We start from the raw sequence: 19,557 nt of genomic DNA on the forward strand, positions 1-19,557 counted from the left end.
ATGTTTTAAAGAAATGTTCAAACCACAGCGAATTGGTGATCACCAGTTTCAGGTTTTTGTTTTGTTTTTGGCGCAATTTTTTCCAAAGCAATGTCGATTAGCATGGAGGCTGCTATTAACCAGCTAGTTTTAGCCCCCGTGATCAAACGATTCCACCATGTGTTGTAGTCGATGACATTGGAGGATTGCTTGACTATGTGTCCAAGATAGGCTTCTCTCTCATGGTCAATCGACGGGCACACCATCAAAAGGTGTGTAATGTTTTCTATGGATCTAGGATCATTACAAAGTCTACAAGATTTTTCTTTCGATGCACTCCGAATTGCCAAAATTTCTCGAGTCGGTAGAACATTCATCCGGGCTTTTAGTAAGGTTCTCATGAGTCGTTTGTTCGGGTATTTCAAGCAATACTCCATTGGATGCTTTAGTTTATTGCAAATAGGTGGCAGATGGGTTAGTAACTTGTTAGCGATTGCGCTATCGTTTGTTCTTATCCAGTCTAACCATTTCATTTTTGATTTTATTCGCATAGGGTTCTGTATTAGTTCCTCTTCTGAGCAGGCTATTTCATGAAGCGTATGTTTTTGTTTCTCTGCCCAATCGAAAAGGGTTTTGTTGGTTCCGTTGGATATTTCTTCGGATATCACTTTATATATTTCTAAACTGTCTTGAATTCGAAGTTTTCTGTAAAGCTGAATGGTACTCTGGGCAACCACCGCCTCCAAAGAGAGCAGCCCAAGTTCCCGTCTGATCGGCGCAACTGGTGTTGATTTGGGTAGTCCTAGGGTTGTTCTCCAGATAAAACCTTCAAGCTTCGCCCATATGGACGTGGGGATGGTAAGATTCGCGTCCATGCCGTATGTCAAGGCTGGCACTATTTTGGCCCTGTAGAACTAAATTGCAGGGAGCAGACTGAATTTGCCAAACTTTCCATCCACTGCGCGTAATTGGGCTATTAAATTTTTGGTTTTGGACCACAGAATTTTTTGCATACTGAGCGATTTTTTTTTTTTTTTGAGCTGTCGACGGTGATTCCCAGATATTTGAAAGAAAGTACTATTTCTATTTCCGATCGATTCAAGAACCACTTGAATTATTCTTTTTTCTTACCACCTTGCTTTTGGAGGATCAGGATTTTCGTTTTTGAGTTGTTTATATCCAAATTATTTTCATCCATGTATTTTTGCAAGTTGTCCAGTTGACGTTGGAGACCCACCTTCGTCTGGTCTAGAATAATAAGGTCGTCTGCATACAAGAGTCTCGCAATCGTAGTAGTTCCTATTTTTGGAGGAAACGATCTGATCGAATCTTGTGTAGTCTGAAAGTCTCCAAGAAAGGATATAAAGAGAGCTGGAGCCAAAGGGCAGCCTTGTTTGACTCCTCTGTTTGGGGGTATTGGCTTGGAGAGTAGGCCACTGTTGTTAAGTCTGACCGATATTTCAGTGTCTGTATGTAAGGCCATGATTGGATCGAGAATCTGGCTGGGGCACTTCCACATATTCAACTTGGCCCACAGTTTGTCTCTGTCTACTCTGTCGAAAAAAGCTTGAGAGAGGTCGACAAAGGCAAGATAGATTTTTGGAGAACCAAGTAGGACTTTTTCTTTTAGAATGTTAAGAATCATTAAATTCACTGCGGTACTGGCGTTTTTTAGGAAACCTGTTTGGAATGTGTCCATTGCTGGCGATGTTATTTGCCATTTCCTAAAGTGTTTCAGCAGCGAGATGGCAAAAACTTTTCCAATAACATCTAGTAAAGCGATTGGGCGATAGTTAGAGGGATCTTCTCTCGTACCCTTTTTGAAAATCGGAGCGATAATTGCTCGCGTCCATGAACTGGGAATGGACCTGCGTTCCATACACTGGTTGAAAATCAGGCTAATTACTGATGACCATTCTTCCGGGTATTGCTTTAGGTCTGTGTTTGCCAAACCGTCTGGTCCTGGAGCTCGTGAAGATTTCAAATTCGTGATGATTTCCTTGATATCATCAGTATCGGACAAATCAATCCAATTCGTTTTAAGTTTGAGTGGGTGAAAAACCCTCTCGCTGACAGAGGGAGGATAATCAAATACTTCGTAAGAATATTTGTGCCAACTTTCTTCAGACACAGCATTTATCATGGGCAAGTTCGAATTGTGATTCGTGTCATTTATCAGTTTCCAGAAATCCCTTGTTCTTTTGTTGGCTATGGTTGACATCATGCTTTCCGCATCGGCTTGATGTAGTAAAACTCTATTGCTTCTAAGCCATTGTTTGTATGATCTAAGCTCCGTTTGGTAGGCTTCCCATCTGTAGGTCGAGTTCATCATCGATGCCTCTTTTTTTAGTTTCCTTAGGAGGCGCCGTCTAACGACTAAGACCCGATTGTAGGTGTGGGTAGAGTTTTCTTGACGCTTACTCACTTCTTTCCTAGGTTTTTTGAATTGCAAGAGTAGAGGAATATAGCTGCTCTTTGATATTTCTTTGTTCGATTCAGTGTCTCTGATGAGCGCTTCATATTTCTTGCTTAGGTTTTTGACATCATTTACCGTCATACGCAAGCGAGAGCGTTGGGTGTTTGACTCCACGTTTGTATTGTAGAATTGCTGATCGCCTCTCTTTGTTCTACATGTAAGATGAAGCAGATTGTGATCGCTTTTTTGCATTCTAATTACTTTGAAGGACGTGATACTTCGATCAATATTTTCTGAGACGAAAATATAGTCCAGAGTTGCTGAAGATTTTTCACGCTCCCAAGTTGGTATAGTGGGGTGGTTTATTGAATTTGCCACGTTGCATAGGTTTTTAGAAGTCATTAGATCGCGCCACTTAGAACCTCTTTTCAATGCGGGCGTTAACTCAGTTTCTTTTTTGCAATTACAGTTCAGGTCACCAGAGAGGAAGATATTAGAGGTTTTATGGACTATCATAATTTCGTCGATGATCCTACTAGCTTCATCGCAAAATTTATCGGTAGACATTCTTTGGGGATTCCAGTATGTATTGACAATTGCCCAAAGCGCAGAATCGTTTTCATGGGTTGTTCTTACGAGCACTCCCAAAAAGGCGTAGGTGGCTACAATAGTCTTAAGGAGTTGAAGATTGGACCCAGACCGGATAGCTGTCAGGAGGCCCGAAGACGGTCTGCCAAATGGACCCTGTAGTGCAGGTGAGATTGCGATCGTGTAGCAATCAAGTGCAGGTTTGTTCAAGAGCCACGTTTCCTGGAGGCAGATAATGTCGTGGGTTCCCAGATTATAACTACCGATTTTGGTCAGGTGTTTGTGACCTCTCGTGTTCCAAGACGCTATCGATATTCTTTCATTTGTATGTTCTTCGTTTATAAAGTCACGACGCGACTGGACCTTAGAGACGACTCCTCTTTGTTGCTATTTCTTTTGTCCCGGAGTGAACACATTTCGGAACCAGGACCAAGAGTCCTTGGTGGTTGTTTCGTCTCGATATGTAGCAGATTGGACAGCCTCTTGTTTTGTCCGCATGGTGTGAACTGGCGAAACTGGTCGTCTGTTTTGCCGGCGGGGAAAATCTGGTGGCGAGGTTGATCTTCTTTGGTCGTTCCGGTATTTTGGATCTTTTCTATCCGGCTTTCTTTCGTTTACGTTTCGATAGTACCTCGAGTGTGCAGATCTTGGTTGGGCTGTCCGCGACGTTCTAATTTCATAGGCGACTGGTTTTTCCCAGCGGGATGGTGTTCGTTCCCGTCTTTTCGATCTGTAAAGATCTTCCGTTTGTGATTTGTATCTGTATGTTTTTTTTTTTTGTTGGTGCCGGAGTTTTGCTGTTTTCCGACTGGCTATTAATGGATTTTTGAGGCGTAATCTCAGAAAGGATAAATCCTTCTTGTGCCACTTTGGCGTAGGCTTCTTGGGGGACGACCAGGAGCGCTGAGTTCCTAATGTGCAAATAAGCCTTTGCTTGGTTTTTTCTGTGGTACGGTTCAATAAGCACGAAATCATCGGACTTCAGCGTGTTGAGTATATCGACCCTTTTCAAAATTTTTAGGACAGTTCTCCTGTTCAAGATCATATAGTGATCGTCCACTGAATCTTGTTCAATCTTGAAAAGCCGCACAGAATCTTGAGTCTTTTCGTTTGCTCTTACAGAGGATTCCTCTCGAGGTGTAGGTTTAGCCTGTTTATCCTTATTTGTTGGAGATCTATTCGAGATGGAGGAGCTGGTAGATTTTAGTTTCACGTATAGCTGATCAATACTCAAATCCACAGTCTGCTTTGTGTCAATTCCACCCTTACCAGTATCGGTAAGTGTAGGTGTGTTTCTTTCTTCTTTTTTTGGTGGAAATTTAGTTTTGTCGGGATAGCTGTTGTGGGCTCTCAACTGGAGATCAAATTCAATAGCTTCGATCGAGTCATCATGTTGAGAGACTTCCATCAAAGAACTTTGACAGATGAAATCCTCCACCGAACGAGGTGATCGAGTGAGCTGGTTTGTGTCAGTGGTAGGTTTTTCGTGTTCCATTTCTTTGTCTGTTATTGGTATTTTGGTTTGTTTAGAAAAATCCTTGGCAGTTGTTGTTTGCTCTATTATAGGTTCAAAATGTCTCTTAGGACAGTCTGGTGTTGAAGTTTTTGCTAGCTTCAGTAAAGGTTGGGGGCAAGATGAGGATGAAGTTTTTTTAGAATTTGCTTTTGTCGACACTGACTTTGATGGATCAGCTCTTCTGTCTGGTGGAATAGGTTTTTCATTAGAGAAGATTGATGCTATTTTAGTAGAAATTATTTGCGGTGAGGTCGAAACTTCTTTCTTCGCGAGTGGGTTTTTTCCAGGGTTTGTTGTTTGAAGCTGCCGTAGTTTTTCTTCCAAAATTGATAGCTTCGCGTCCCAGGCTTCTCAGTGATTCTTATTGGTTTGCTCCAAAGCAGTGATAAAACCTTCTACGAAGATCAATTTTGTGTGCATCATTGCCGACACCGTAATACTATCCTTTAAAGAGTCATTTATATTTTCGTAAAGCTTCCCGAAGCGGGCTAAGGATATTGTGATTGCCGACATAATGGTTGCTAAGTCATTTTTTTTTTAGGGAGATTCCTTTGAGTTAGGGGGAATTATTTCACTGAGTCTCCTGTTTCTTGGTGGCGAGCGAAAATGTGGAGAAGAGTGTGATGGTTGTTCCAGAGGAAAAATGCATTCATCTGTTTGGGTGAACTGATCCTGATTTGTTTGTGTCTCCGGAAGATTTTGGTTGGTGGAGTCTGGGAGCGAAAGGAGAGAAGGAAGCGGTTGGTCGTTGTTGCATTTTTTTTCCGGAGGTTTATCGATGGACTGAAGTAACGATTCGCCAAATTTGTCTTTTTCTTTAGACGGTATCGTATTTGGATTGAGATTTCCACCGGGGACCGGTGAGTTTCGAACATTTCCATGTTTTCCCTCGGACTCTTTCCGGGCTCAGTTAGATCGATTGTTAGGTCGTCAGTTAGATCGGAAGTTGCCTCTACCGCAGACGGGGCGCTGCCAAGAGGCGAAAACCTCTGCAGGCGTTCTTGTGTCAGTGCTTCTGTATTCATGGTATTTATCGTAGCAAGACCTCCATCGCCAGACTGGAAACCCTCACTTGACTCCGCCCCCTCTCGGCCGAACACCCAGCCAGAGGGCACAGGTGCAGGTGCCGGCGGTCCTCCGACAGCTGAAACGACCGCAGCTCTCGCCGTGTTTTGGCGGGGAGGCTCGGCCGACTGGATGCCGGCACGGGAGGGGGAGAAGGAGACAGAAACTCTCAGGGGAGACGATTGTGAGGCTGCACGAAGACTCACCACCTGGTGCCCCGATTTATCCGTGCAAACAGCCACGTCGCTGCCCTTTTCGGTTGTTTGTGGGCGTATCTCCAAGGTAAGTGCATCTTGGTTTTCTTCTTCTTCTTCTTCTTCATGAGGATGAAGGTTATGCGATACATCGTCTGTTTTAGGAGCCGTTGTAATACTGCTCAAACGCTGCTCAAAAGACGTAGGGGAGAAACGTGGTGAGTGGTTGTTCCCAGAATAAGGGCTTTCAAAATCATAGCATGTTTTCCGTGGTAGCGGGGTACAGCCAGGAATTCCGCTGGCCACCGGGGTCAATGTTATGATCCTTGGGATCTTTGGTTTTGGACCAAGTGGCTTTCCCGATGTTGCTAGCGTCGTCATCTTTACACCGGAGATTTTGAAGTTGCTTCTAAGGAGTCTTTGCTCTGATTCAAGCTCTTCTTGCAAAAATTGCGAGTCTGAAAGTAAAGGGGTCGCTGAACCTTCGACGGATGTGGTCATAGTTGGTGGAACATGGACCGCGGACATGACCGCGGACTGCCGGAGACTGCCTCTACCTCGCCTCTAGCTCCGCTATATCTATTATGTTGCACAACTGAGTTAAAATGTAACAGCAATGATCCTATCCATGTGCATAACATCCAACTGAATTAGACTCAAGCAACATTTCATCCATGAGAAGTAATGACGTAGTCTAAGTCGAATGTGTAAGGCACCAGATGCATTTTACAGAGAGAACTTTTTCAGACATTGTGTTGGATGCTATTGTTTGTGGAATACAATATAGTACTGTTTCATAATTTCATGCAGGTGCAATGGATGGCTGGTTTTCGATTAGGTACTAGATACAAGTTCCATCAAAGAGGTGTGTCTGTACACAACTAAATTAATTGTGCGGTATCAATGATCAAATCCATGTGCAATAAATCCAACAAAATAAGACCCAAGCAACATTTGTTCTGTGAATCGTAATTGCGTGGTCTATGTCGCAGATCTCGAGCACCAGATGCATTTTTACAAACAAAAACAGTACATTTGCATAATTTCATACAGGTATATATACATGGCATGGTACTGATTTGTGTACATCAAAGAAAGATGTGTTCCAGGTTTTCAGTAGAATAGACTATGGGCTACAAAGGCGAGATATGTTTGGGCAAGGTCATGACCTATTACTGAAGCTACAAAAGTCTATGCTGCTGTGTACTTGCTAATGTAAAATGATGGTGGGGCGTTAGTAAAGGTGAGAAATGCCCGTGTGGTATGGTACCTGGCAAACAATGTCATGTGCCAGGTGTGGTGGGTTAATTCCAAAAGTGCTTCCATTCGACTGTGATATTCAGTCCATTTTTCGCAGTGCCTAATCTATGTACCCATTTTTGTTTCAATTGTGTTAGGGATAGATTGATATCTCCACCTCGTTTTTGTAGGGTCAGTTGCTGTACAATTGCCCATGTAAATTGCTAATTGGTGTGTCCTTTCTTGGTGAAGTGTTCCACAAGTGGTTTATCAGCCACCGCATTTTTGATGCATGACCTGTGTTCATTAATCCGTTGTTTGATGGGCCTGATTGTTTTGCCGATATAGATTAGGTCACACGGACAACTAATGACATAGATGACGAATTTGCTTTCGCAGTTGGTGTGATTGAAAATCCTTATAGGTGAATGTTTTGCTGGATTTTGTGCATCTACAGGCCACACATCGACCTCAGATGAAGTGTCCAACCACAAGTGGTAATTCCCATAATGTTTGCATTTCTTTTTCCGGTTCGAAGAAGGTGTGCACCAGTGTGTCTCGTAGGTTTTTGTTCTTTTTGAACGCAAAAAAAGGTTTTTTTTTTTTGCCAGGGTCCCCTCATTTTTGATGAGATACCAATGTTTATTGAGGGAGGCTTTGGTGAGATTACTGATGGGATTGAAGGTGGTGACACAGACTGGGCTGTCGATGGGATTCTTATCGTTGGGGGTAAGACAGATGGTGCGGCCTGTGTTTTTTGCTCTCTTTTTAGCCATTCGTATCGATTTTCTTGGGAACCCTCTCTCTGTGAGACGTATTTGTAGCTATTTGGCATGGTACTCAAATCTCTCTTTTTCGGTGCAGTTTCTGCAAACGCGAAGGAATTGGCCGTACAGCAAGTTGTATTTAAGTCCTTCTGGATGGTAGCTTGTAAAATGCAGGAGGCTGTTTTTGTCTGTAGTTTTCCTGAAAAGTTCGGTCTTGAGGTTGTTTCCAGAGCGATATGTGTGTAAGTCCAAGAAATTGATTGTCTGAAAGTCCCATTCCATGGTAAATTTTATATGTTGGTTCCGTAGATTGGGACATTGATGGAAAGCTACAAGTTGTTCCTCGCTGCCTTGCCAGATGAGGAGGTCATCATCTATACCATACAGCATCAGGACTTGTCTCCATGGCAACTCTCAGTACACACTGCCGCATACGCAAAATATATGCTGAAGTAGTATTGAGCCGACTGGATTAGTGATAACCGTCAGTCAGGTTTCTGCAGTACCCTAAGCACTGTGGATCAAAGCTTGAGGTTGCGCTTAATATGTGACAAGTACGCTGCATTAAGGAACATCAATGTGTATGCCATCTTTGTAGTCCTTCGTACAGCTTTTGATACTGTGCCAAGGAGCAACCTGGGGAAGTTTTACATAGTTTAGACAGTCCATCGCATTCGCTTACGGCCATTCAAATACTTTATTCAGGCAACGCGGCTATGGTGCGCTAGGGCACTGATGGGAGCGCCCCGCCACCCTCTTGCATTGAGAAGGGAGTCCGCCAGGGTTGTGTGCTGGGTCACAAGCTCTTGTGCATTTTCATCAATGGGATTATTTCTTATTTGGTGTCTGCATGTAATGATGCCCCAAAACTGACTGGTGATGACAGTCCTTCTCGCTCTTAAACAGGTAGGTGCCAAGAAACAATTTGAGCTATTCAGGGATTTCCAAGGGGGAAATTGCCTAGCCATCAATGCTGCACAAACTAGCAGCATGGTCTTCAGTGTTGGGGAAAAGAAGAAACCAAAACCCCTAAGGTTAGAACTGGAAGAGAGTTGATAGATCGGGTCTACCACTATGATTATCTAGGCTTGAAGGTGGCGTTGTCCTGCTTTTGGGATCTGCACATGGCCACAGCGAGGGTCTCATTGGCTACATACAGTGGGGCCCTCTAGAGGTTCTCGAGCAACTTTGGCAATGTTGCTGTCCTACAAAGCCCAAGCAAGGCAGGCACGATCTATGGAGCGGAGCAGTGGTGGCATACAAACTGTTCACTACTAACTACAATTGAAAATAAATATCTAACGAACATGCTGGGTTTCCATTTGGCTACCTCGAATATACCGGTTTGGTTTGAAACGGGGATCCAAAGTCTACATGCCGACAGCAGCCAATTTATTGCTGAGTTTGCTTGTGGTCAAATGAACTGTTAGTTAAGTATAGGGAGGCTGTGAAAGATGTTTTGACGCAGGCTGGGGTTGCGGCTCTGGCGTGGTTCGTACATATTAAGGTAGAAATGAGAGTACCGGGCTTGAGTGAGCTTTGGTGCATTCCCTCAGCTATGACTGGTGCAGTCCAGACAGGTGAAATCAGCGATGTGGAGGAATTTTGAATGCAACTTTGTTGCTAAAGCCGAAGGTTCAACTGCTTTGCTGTGCTACTGTAATATGAAGCAGAATATGGGTTATGCAGTCCTTGCTACGCTACTGTAATATGGAGCAGAATATGGGTTATGCGGGCCTTGCTGCGCTACTGTAATATGAAGCAGAATATGGGTTATGCGGGCCTTGCTCCGATACTGTATTATGAAGCAGAATATGGGTTATGCATGCCTTGCTTCGCTACTGTAATATGAAGCAGAATATGGGTTATGCGGGCCTTGCTGCACTACTGTAATATGAAGCAGAATATGGGTTATGCAGGCCTTGCTCCGATACTGTAATATGAAGCAGAATATGGGTTATGCAGGCCTTGCTACGCTACTGTAATTTGGAGCAGAATATGGGTTATGCGGGCCTTGCTGGGCTACTGTAATATGAAGCAGAATATGGGTTATGCGGGCCTTGCTCCGATACTGTATTATGAAGCAGAATATGGGTTATGCATGCCTTGCTTCGCTACTGTAATATGAAGCAGAATATGGGTTATGCGGGCCTTGCTGCACTACTGTAATATGAAGCAGAATATGGGTTATGCAGGCCTTGCTCCGATACTGTAATATGAAGCAGAATATGGGTTATGCATGCCTTGCTGCGCTACTGTAATATGAAGCAGAATATGGGTTATGCATGCCTTGCTGCGCTACTGTAATATGAAGCAGAATATGGGTTATGCAGGCCTTGTTGCGCTACTGTAATATGAAGCAGTATATGGGTTATGAAGTGTATTTGGGTTTTGTAAACACCAAATGTGAAAGATCATTGTATGCTAAATTTCTAATGGGGCCTCAACCAATCACTAGCCTCTAATACGTGGGACCATTCTGTTTTTTTTTACTTGCCCCCCTGTGTGTTTGCATTTGTGATTTCTGCTCTGATTCTAGCGATGTGCCAGTAGTTTTCTCAACATGTAAATATCTTGTGTGGGCATGGAGACTGAGAAGGAAAAGACCATGTTGATTATATCTGGGGACAATTTACTGTACTAATGATCACCATTGCCAGAGGTGTTTTCCTCTGTGTGTTGTTTTTGATCTGCACTATTGGAGGTTCCATGCCTTGGTATGAGTGGGTATGCATACATCTAAAGAGTACTTCTTGAATTTTTGACATGATTCACTAAATGTTATAGTCACTATATGTCGGCCATCAAACACTCCACTGACATCTGCCTCCTTCTTGAAGACATTGACCTCGACATTCTCACACTTACTGAAACATGGTTCAATGCCAGCTTGGTCACTGCTTTTGACTCTTCTCCCTGATGGCTATGAGATCATTTCCAAGCCATGACGTACCCGTGCTGGCGGTGGGGTTGCCCCTTATCCCTGAGTGGGTTCCTCCCTCCTACCCACTCAGCTCTACTCTTCCTTTGAGAGCTTGGTTTGCAAGTTGGTCATCTCTCCCTCCTCCTCTCTGACCATTGCCACGGTCTACGGGCCCCCTCGTGCTACCACCCTGTCCCTCTCTGAATGGGCTGATTTCTGCTCCTCTCTCCTCTGAACCTCCTCTAAACTCCATTCTTGGGTGACTTCAACATCCACTTGTACTCTACCACAGCATCCATTCTCTTCCTTGACCTCTTCACCTCGCTCTCCCTCTAATATTTTCCCTCGGCTCCAAACCACACAGCAGGACACTCTTGACACCCTCATCCACTCTGATCTGTCCCTCTCTCCCGTGCCACTGATCACAACTTTCATTGTCAGACCACTCTCTCTCCTCCCTTCTTACCTGGGACCCCTCGGTTTTTAACCACCCCTCCTCCAGCCCTGCAAATATCATTCACAAACATCTGTCCGATGAAACAAGTGTCAGGTGCTGTCTTCACATCCACCTTCATCCCCTCTCTCCCCACCCCAGCCTCTACCTCTGACTCTGCTCTCAGCATCCTCCATCTGGCCATTACTAACACTCTGGACATTCGTGCCCCAGTCATGAGGATCCACCTGAAACCTGCTTCCCAAGCGCAATACCTGGTATGACTCCGAACTTGCAGCCCTGAAACACAAGTGCAGAGCTGCGGAACTGAAGTGGCAAACTTTGGGTTCACCCTCTGACAAACTGTCCTGCCGCCGGCTCCAAAGACGATAAAGACTACCCGTGCCAAGAAAAGGGCCCACATCCAGGCATGGGTATCTGGTGCATCCATCAACACGGCTGAACTCTTTAAAATCTGCAGGGAACTAGCCAAGCCTTCTGCAGTCTCCTCCTTCTCTCTTTTGTCCCAAGGCCCTCTGCAATGCACTGGTCACACACTTCACCACTAAAACTCTGGACATCCTGAGCACCCTTGCTACCCTCTCCTCCAGCCTCTCTCACTCTCTCACTCTTGCTACTGGTAATTTCCCCTCCTCCCTTGTGCACCCCCTCCTGAAAAGAAACGTCAGCAGATCCCTACCTGTCCAGCCAACTACCGCCCTATTTCTGTCACCCCTTCCTTGGGAAACTACTGGAGAAGCTGGCCTTCCCCTAACTTACCTAACATACTCAACTTGTTGGCAGTCTCCACAACCATCAATCTGGATTCCGAGCATCCAGAGGCACGGAAACTGCTCTTCTTAACACCTGTGAAGAGCTGCTCCCATCTCTGGACACTCTCTCCTCTGCCTTTGACACGGTCAACCACTCCATCCTCATAAAACTGCTCCATGAAACCCTTCATATCTTGGAGCAGGCACTGGACTGGCTGACCTCCTTCCTAACTGATTGTTCGTCCAAGTTAATCTGGGCACCTTCTCTTCACCTATCTTTCTCCACCTGTGGTGTCCCCCAGGGCTCCAATCTCACCCCCTTGGCTTTTTAACATTTAACTTTCTCAGCTGGCACTCCACATTTCCTCCTTCTCCCCCAGATTCCAGTATTACACAGATGAGACACAATTTATTTTCCAACTTCCTGCTGACCCTCTTGCAGACTGCCTATCTGCCACCCAGTCCTGGTGCACTTCCAACAATCTCTGCCTCAATGACAGCAAGACTGGCCATCCTTTATGGGCTATCCCCCTTCTTCATCTGACGCCGCAAACCTTGGAGTTATCTTTAACTCATCTTTCCTTCCTCCCGCAAATTCAGGACATTGCCAAGAAGTTCAACTTTCAACTCTTCCTTCTCAAAGGAATTCTCCCATTTCTCACTTTCCCACAAAAGCTCACTGTTACCAAAGCTCTGGTTCTCTCTAGGCTAGACTACTGCAACAGCCTTCTCTTGAACCTACCCTCATCCTCTCTATGACGCCTGCAGCTAATCCAGAATAGAGCAGTAAGACTTATCCTTGGCCTCAAGCCCAGGGACCACATCTCTCCTTCCCTAAAAACTCTTCACTGGCTATGGGTTGCTGCAAAGATCAAGTCCAAATCCCTTTGTATCATCCAATACGGATGTCTGGGGCCACGCTATCTACAACTTGCTCTTACTAAATACTCACCCTCTAGACCTCTACATTCCTCTGGTACTAACTATCTGCGTGTCACGCGTTTCGCTAAACAGAGGGCTGGAGGCAGATCTCTTTCCTCAGTTGGCTCCCTCTTATTTAATAGCCTCCCCCTTCTTCTTGAGCCGGATCTCCTCAAATTCCGGAAGCTCTTCAAGACTTTCCTTTTCACCTCGTCCATCCCTTCTTCCCTCCTCTACGAATCTCAGTCGCTGTGATTGGTGTTCGGGGCCCTGGCCTTCCACACCTAATCGCCTCCCACACTGCCTGTGCGCTGCTCTTGCCTTGACCTTAACAGCCTTCGCCACTGTAGGCCTGCACTTTTACACCTGCTACTCACTCACAAGCACTTCAGCACTGACCCTCCCCCCCACCCCACTCTACCACTCTCCTCTCTGCACTTGCACGCTCTGAATGCTCACAAGGCCTAGTAGGTTTGTCTTTATCCTCCAGTGTATTGTTTTCTCTACCATGTTCCCTCCCTGTTTCCCTGTGGGTGCTTTGAAACACAATTTACTTCTTGTACAAGCTCCTAACAAATTCCCAATAAATAAATAATAAACCAATGCTGTGCAATAGGGTGTAATATTTATGAATGTTGAGATTCATTGTATTTTTATTTTATTCTTTTTACAATTTGTATTGTATGTGCTTTAATGACATTGTATGTCAAAATAAAGCTTTTATGGTGATAATTTAATCAATCTCATATACTTGCTTTTATTCAGCAGACTCTGGGCTCAGCCATTCATCATGGTAAACCCTCCAATCATACACATAAACCCTCTAGCGTGGAGACTTTCCTGTTAAGGTACGTAGACCCAGTGGCCTTTAAGCCCTCTAGCGTGGAGCCTTTCCCTGTTAAGGTACGTAGACCCAGTGGCCTTTAATTTGAAGAATATTTTTTTGTAGTGAGTCAAGAGTCTTTAAAGCCAACAGATGAGTATATTGTTCCAGTGAAGTGTGGGAGATTAGGTGTCCTTTCCAAATCTGATCACACTAGTACAGTGGTCTCCAAACCTGTTCATACTTACCCCCTTCCCACCTCCATATTCCCACAAACATATTGTTTCTGGCCCCCCACCTACAAGTTGGTCCCCCCGTCTCCTTTAGTGGGGCCTAAACGATGTCCAGGGGGGCCCATGCCCTTTACAATGTAAGCAGATGTTCTACTGCTTATATTTTCCATTAAAAGCAGTCACCTTAATCCTTTAAAAAAAAAAGAATCCTTGGCCTTGGCTAGAACTACACCAATCATGATAGGGCAAGGAAGAGTTAGGGTGGCTACCTTGCACCCCTTAATCCCTGTTATGGGTGTGTGCGCGGTATAATTCCTATGCAAGCTTTCCCCGTTATTCCAATTAAGCTAAGAACCACCACTAGGGTTCCTAAATTCACTGGGATCCCTTAGTTCGGTTGCAGAGGGTCCAGGTGTCGTGGATGCAGCGGTCACTTTCAGTCCCTGGATTGTGTCCCGCTAAGTGGCGGTTCCTAGGACTGATTAACAACATTCACCTACGAATGGGAGGGGATTGTCAGACAAGGGGATGTTACACTTCCGCTTTCTCTCTGCCTCACCTTTGCTGATGTCCCCGACTGCTGCGCATACTGGCTACCTGGCCACCCACTGATATTATGGGGTTCAGGCTCCTGCATGATCAGTTGCCCCTGCACTGCCTTCAGGCTACCCAGCCACGTAAGGGACTGTATCTGCAACCCTACAGTCTCTTGACCACCTGCACTTATGAGCCACTTCCTGTCAGCATTTACTAGTTATGTGCACTCTCCTTCGCTCTTTCCCTCCCACCCCCTTGGCACTTGTCCCGCTCCCTTCCCCCTGCACTTGCACATTCTGAATGACACTAGGCCTAGTAAGATTGTTGTTTTGTCCTCCCTTCCTTGGCTTTTCATGCCTAGAAATACTTGTGTACAGATGCGTTATAAATGACTTATCATATTAGAAAAGCCTGCTCTGCTAATCAATTATGTAAAACTAATTTATACTTTGCGGTTAGGAAAGAGGGTTATTATCAGATGAGAATCCTGTCCCAGCCCTGAGGACAAAATAGTAAAAAGAAGCCAGTTAACAAGAGAAGTGAAAAGAATATATAAAGGGGCATTAGCCAAACCAGTTGGGGGAACACACAGAGAGTGGAAACGAGTCCCCCTAGGAGGTAGGGAAGACACTGTATGAACAGGATAAAAGAGGAGTGAGTTTTAGACCGTCTATTCATAACTAGGAAAGCCTGATAAGGGGTCAAGATACCTCAACTCGCGAAAGCCTGAAATTAGAGACTGGGAAGTGTCTACAAGGGACCACAGAAAGCACGAAAACTAAGAACTGATCTCGGAGACGATTCAAGGAGACTATGTCAAGAAATATCTGTACCACAGAGAAAAGTTATAAATAAAGAGACTATCTGATGAGAAGACCAGGCAAATATAAGAAACTCTCCTGGTCTATTTAAATTAATTGGATATAGTTGTAGGGTGAGATAGTTAGTTCGGAAGGAGGACACGTTTACTTTGGACTTCCTGACAACTGACTAGCACGTTCCTTTAGATGGGTAGAGTATTCCCTCTACCAATAGGGAAAGATGGGACTTTTATTTATAATTTCATTAAAGATATTTATTAATGTCCTCAGTGTGTCCGACTCCTTCTTCCGACCCACCACACAACTCGGTAGTTATGGTTATGCTGGGTACCAAATTTCACTATGTAGTGCCAAGTAACCTTAAGTATAGCGCTAGCAACTCTGTAACATAACCAGTGTATTTATAAAGCTCACATTCACCCCCGTAGGGGCATCTTGGTGCTAATAGCAGTTGTTTATTTTTACCCAATTTACTATTACTCCTATCAATCTCGGAAGGAAGAAGGGCAGAGGGAACCTGCCAGGATTCAAACCTGTGACCATGAGGTCAAACAAAGGCCCCTATAGTTGATGCATTAGTCCACTGAGCTACAGACGTGGCTGTTCTGGTTATGTCGGGGTACCATATTTCCCTATGTAGTTTCATGTAACTGTAAGGATAGCGGTAGCAAATCGGTAGTTCTCGATATTGTTTATTTGTAATGCGCCTATACACAAGTATTTTGAGGTGCAACAAGGCTGGGGGGAAGAGGGGGAGAAACAGGAGAGACAAAAGGGATCTTACTAGGCCATGTGACATTGAGATCATGCAAGTGCAGTAACCAGAAGTGCAGGAGGAGGGGCGAAGTGCTGGAACAGGGCAGTTGGGCCCGTGACGAGGACAGGGCCGGGGAAGAGAAGGGGAACAAAGCTAAGTGCAATTGAGAGGGAGGGAATGGCCATCCAGTCATGTGCAGGCGGAGGGGGGGAGGGGGGGACAGGGAGGGAGGTTGTGGTGGGTCCGGGGAGAACAAGGGCATGGGTGGACTGGACAAGGGGGCTGGTGCCCTGTAAGACTCTGAAGGAACCATGCCAGGGCAGAGAGGTAAAATTGGCAGGGGAGAGGGAAGGAAGAGAGAAAAGGGAAGGTCTTGAGCTTGAGTCACTGTGGCAGGGGAGTAAGAGAGGGAGAGAAAAAGAAAAAGGAGGATCTTGAGAAGCTTCTGGAACTTAAGGAGATCCGGCTCACGAGGCCATTCCAGCGTAAGCCACCTGTGGAGGAGAGCTCTTTCCCCTTACTCTCTGCTTGGAGAAACATCTGATCTGCGGATAGTTGGAGCTCAGTGACCAAAGAGCTCTAGCAGGTAGGTATTTCGGGAGAGAGAGTTGGATGTAGTGGGGTCACAGGCCCCAGAAAGCTTTGTGGAACATGCAGAGGGTCTTGAATTTAATTTAATCCTTGCAGAAACTGGGAGCCAGTGGAAGTGCTTGGGTTCGCGCGAGAAAAAATGGCTTTTTCCTGACCTCTCATGGCCATCCCTTTTCTCGCATCGTCCCCCGCCTCTCAGCAATGGCGACCATGACTAGTTAAGGGTGAGAGGCGTCCAAACGTGGGAAGGAGTGTCAAGGCTCCAGCAAGGAAAACTCGTGCCAAATTGTGCAAGTACCTTGCACATAATAGCAATACCTGATGATTTGAGTGCCTTCCATTTGAATTGACCGCCTGTTGTCTTTAACTTTCTATTTGATACCAATACCTGTAAAAAGAATGGTACTACCCAAAAGCAGTTGGCTTTTCTGTACTTCTCCCGATGCGGTTGGAACACCAATAATGTCACCCTGCCCTTTTATAGCACGCCCTCCGTCACGTCTCGTGCAACAATCATCTTTGACTATTCAATAGTTGTACAACTGAACCAAACCTTAAAGGTTTAGCACCTTGTTAGCAAACTATGGATACCACTTTAATTATTGACTAGCTCTCTCCTCTAAGAAAAATTATTTCTCTTTCTTTACCTATATTGAACAACCATTTTGTGAAAACCGACCATCTTATTTCTCTTTATTACTAAAGGAGGGTGACCAGATGATTGCATGTTATCTGTACACCCCTTCTTAGTTTTGGGTATTAGCTGGTGCTAGAAGCCAAATGTTTTGCCTTAGAATATCGATAAGAGGGAGATCCGATAGGAGTGAGGGAAACACAGCTTGTCTGTGTTTGGCATTTTACTGACTCAATTGACTGCCTATTGCCAGGCCAATCTCTATGGCCATTCCCACTCCCTACCTACCCTTCCCACCCAAAATACATCCTTCTGAAGCCTATTTGAGATAGATCTGTCTAGCAGCAACATCAAATGTTATGCTGTGCATATATGGCCTGCCAGTGTTATTTTTTATCTGAGAATGGCTCAATTGCAGCTGTAAAGGAACCTTTGGTGTAATAAAGATACCATCACTGAGTGTGCCTTCAGCTGCTCGATTTATAAGCAATACGTCTCCTCACATCTGTTCCTTGCATTGAAGTTTTGTTAAAAAAGCACTGGCAAAGCCAACACTTTTGGCTTGTGTATAGGATAGACATTTGGCACACACTGACATCATATGGCCAGGTACTCGCACCATTTTCCAGATGTTATCATTTTATTGCCAGGTACTAGGGCCTGGTAAATCCTGAGCCCATGTCCATACAAAAGCCAAAACGAATGGTTTTGCCAATGCTTGTTTTTGTCCTGATGAAGGTCCCCTACTAGCCGTAGCCATAAGACACTAAGCTCGAAGTGGATGGAAACACAGCATGTCGACAGACAACCGATTAAATATAAATGTCACATTAAATATAACAATCTCATTAGTGTCTTCAAATGTGTCCATTGATTTGCAGTGAAGTCTATTATTTGTATTTATAAGGTTTATATAGCGCTTTAATCCAAAGCGCTTTACATTATTACAACATGATTACAAAAAATAATGAAATAGAAGCATATTTACAAACGTGAAACAAACCAATGAAGCAATATGTAGAACAATTTACCTAGGTAGTAGAAAGGTGTGAAGGGAGGGGTGAGGAGTAAGGGAAGAGAAGAGGGAGTCAACATGGGGAATATAGATGAAGTTTCAAGGGGGATAGGAGGAGACATAAGAGGGAAAGGAGAGGATGGGAAAGGTGGGTAGGAGGGAGAATAGGGATCCAAGAGAGAAGTGAAGGAGGTCAGGGCGGGGGATGGAGAAGAGATTTCAGGCAGGCGCGGATTTCAGCGTGCCAAGAGATTTCATTGTGCCAACTGTTTATGCTAATTATCTTGCGTACTTCTAAAGTAAACACACAACGGTAATAGATTGTAAGTAATAACCAAACAATTTGGGCTTAGCTAACAATTAGCCAACGGAGAAAGATTTACTTATAACAAATTTATGGAGTCCATTTGCATAGAATACATTCATTTGTGACCAACATTAATGTGATTTGTTTCACACCCCAGTTTGGTTTTTAGTTTCTCAAGTAACGTTGGTGCTCGCCACTTATTGTATACTATGATAGCTTTGCATATACACCGTCTTAGACTATATGCTTGCCACAGACTCCCAAACCTTCCAACACTACCCAGCAGGGGAATGTCAGAAAGGCAAGAGGACATGGATCATCTGGACTCGAGAGGAGTATGCCTCGTTCTTCATGCATACCCAATGCAGAGGAGGAGGGCTGTGGAAGGCAACAGCACAATATAACACCTGTGAGGCCGAGGAGAGAACGAATGAGCAATCCATATCTAGGCTTTCCAGAGATCTCCCACCAACCCGTTGCTCAGGCTTCCTGCAGGTTTGCCCCTACCATGGTGGGATGGTCCATTGGGCAGACGTCCTGGGAAAAGGAAGCATTGACGATAATAGCCAGGCACTAGAGTACAGAGAGATGGGCATGGCTGAAGGCAGCAGGAAGGCGTGGTTTAATAGACCAAGCACTGGCGGGCAAAGGTATTCACAGTATCACAGCAGCCTGATGCGATATTAATGATGCAGGGAGAGAGAGTGTCTGGGCCAGGCACAGCCTTTACTCCTGCTAGAATTACCTTGCCAACTTGTGGTAGTGTTCAGCTGTAGGTTCCTGACAGCCCAGCTGAGAGCAGTTCACCAACTTGTGAAACAATGCAAGGATGTGGGAAAACCTGTGCATTACATTTGTGGTAGAGGAAGATGATAAAGATATGTCTCATGAATGAATCAATGGTCTTTGCTATGTTGGGAGGGGACTGGGTCAAGGGCAGGACTCTGGCTCATTCTGCTTATTAGTAAAGAACCTTAATTATGGAGTTTTTTATTAGTTTCCACTAAGCGAGTTCAGAAGCACGC

At 44.8% G+C, this 19,557-nt stretch overlaps 1 protein-coding gene across 4 annotated transcripts in view; it reads left to right on the forward strand.

Moving 5' to 3' along the window:
- LOC138498502 (zinc finger protein 268-like) overlaps positions 1–19,557 on the forward strand; it is an 85,981-nt gene that overhangs the window by 60,191 nt on the left and 6,233 nt on the right. Inside the window, exon 4 of one of the 4 annotated variants that reach the window (XM_069622263.1) lies at positions 13,580–13,662. The exons of 2 other annotated variants lie outside the window; for them this stretch is intronic. The gene's annotated coding sequence lies outside the window, so the exon portion shown is untranslated. The remainder of the gene's footprint in view (positions 1–13,579; positions 13,663–19,557) is intronic. One more of the 4 variants, XM_069622264.1, reaches the window with a different exon arrangement.

The sequence above is a fragment of the Ambystoma mexicanum genome, chromosome 5q (genome assembly GCF_040938575.1).
Source record: "Ambystoma mexicanum isolate Mex_15411 chromosome 5q, UKY_AmexF1_1, whole genome shotgun sequence".
Lineage (NCBI taxonomy): Eukaryota > Metazoa > Chordata > Amphibia > Caudata > Ambystomatidae > Ambystoma > Ambystoma mexicanum.